Below are 2500 nucleotides of genomic sequence, written 5' to 3'. Positions count from 1 at the left end.
ACATGCATATAGTTGTAATCCAGGATATATCAGTAAGTAAAAGTTAGGGAAGACGAGAAATTCTTTTGCGGAACCAGCTAGATCAAAGGCTAAGTTACAGAGCAAAATATCAGTAGTGGCACTTGATAAACAGACTAATTCGTTAGCAAGATGAAAGCTAAGTTAGAAATCTAAATATATCTAGAAGAAGTTAGGACATGTAGAGATCTCTCATGGAGATCACATGCCCAATATGTTGTCATCCTGAATAATACTTAATATTTTAGGTCTGAAGGGATTTGAATTTCCATAGAGAAGAGGAGAGGAAGGGGTAGGCCCAATACCCTCTCAACCTGGCTCATACTGTCGACGATCAATTAAATTTCATATATCTTCTCTCTCTCTCTCTCTCTCTCTCTCTCTCTCTCTCTCGGTCAACTCATCATCCTCTCACTCTCTCTCTCAACCCTCTATCCCCTCTCTCGTCCCTTCTCTCCTCTCTGTCAACCTCTCTCTCTCTCTCTCTCTCTCTCTCTCTCTCTCTCTCTCTCTCTCTCTCTCACACACACACACACACACACACACACACACACACACACACACACACACACACACTCTCTCTCTTTTTCTTTCTCTCTCTTTCTCGTCCAGTCTCCCTCTCATTTTCTTTCATCTGACTCTAAGCTGTTTCTCGGAAGCTTCGCAATATCTTGCCGGGTTAAAGAAGGGAAAAAAAAAATCAGAAAAAAACATGAATATGAAACTGCATAGACTACAAGCATCTCGATTCCCAATACTTAGTTGCAGCAGTTCATTGGAAACTTCTTTTTATTCTTCTTTCTATTAAGTCAGCGGTAATTCTATTGCAGTGGGTACAAATTTTAACTTCTGTCAGGTCTGCTGACACATAAATACCTATACATAAACATACGTAAACATGCACACCTACATAAATACAGATACACACACATACATAGATGTGTACATGTATCTCTCTTTATATAAGTATTATATATATAATATATATATATATATATATATATAAATATGATATAATATATATCTATAAAAGATATATCTAGATATATATGAAAGTATATATATATATGTATGTATAGATATAATAATATATATAGCAGAAGAGACATAAATTAGGATAATAATAAAATTAATATATATATATAGATAAATATATATATAACAACATATTAATATATATATATATATATATATATATATATATATATATACATATATTAATATATATATATATATATAAATTTATATATATATATATAATATACATACATATATATACATACATATATGTATATATATATATCATATAGCCATGAATATATATACGATATATATATATATTAATTTTGTATATGATATAAACAACTATATATATATAAATATACATCATATGAAAATATGTCTAAATATATATATATATATATATTAATATATATATATATGTAAATAATATATTAGTATATATTTATAATAATATAGGCTATACTATTAAATAATATGATAAATTTTTTAGTAGTGTAGATAGATACATGTTATTCTGATGGAAAATAATGGATAAGTCTGGATATATATATATATGATATATATTCGGGTATATATATATATATAAATATAATATTATATATAAAGTATATCTATGAGTATATATATAAATATATATTGACAATAATATTATATATATATTATATATATATATATACATATATATATATATATATTATATATATATATATATATATAGATATATAACAACACCCACACATACACTACACACACACACAACACTCCACACACACACACACACACACACACGACACACTCATATATATATATAGTATATATATATGATATATATAATATATATCTAATATATATATGTATAAAGAATGATATTAAGTATATATATATATATATATATATATATAATAGTAGAATATATGAATGTATATATATTACATATATAGTAACCATATAGAACGTCTAAAAATAACATATTAAGTATGTATACGTATATAGTACATTTAAATACATATATACACACACATCACAACCCAACACATATCAATATATATATATCTAATAAATATATATATATAAATATATATATATATATATATATATCTCTATATATATTATACAGTAAGGTAGAATAGATACATGTTTATTCTGATGGTGGAAAAAATGGATAAGGCAGACCGTCTGTCTCTTACTAAGATATCCCTTCTCACATCACCCCCCCCCCTAAAAATTTGATCTTTTTACAATTTCTATTTTAATCCTGTATACAAACGATTCTGATTTTTTTAGTCGTTCTAAGAGTTAATCCGTAAGGCTAATCAGCCTATCTACCAGCTGCCTCGCACCCTCAACTGGCCTCATGCATATTTATGTCAGTCGTTTCAGCTCACGACGGCAGAACAGATTCTTCTCTTTAAAGGCTTCTCCTTCTCCTCGCGCCTTCTCCGCCGTGTGCTTGCCAGCA

This window comes from Penaeus japonicus, unplaced genomic scaffold, assembly GCF_977035675.1.
Source record: "Penaeus japonicus unplaced genomic scaffold, GWHDUDI00000001_assembly GWHDUDI00000018, whole genome shotgun sequence".
NCBI lineage: Eukaryota > Metazoa > Arthropoda > Malacostraca > Decapoda > Penaeidae > Penaeus > Penaeus japonicus.
Note: the sequence above shows the minus strand (reverse complement) of the source record.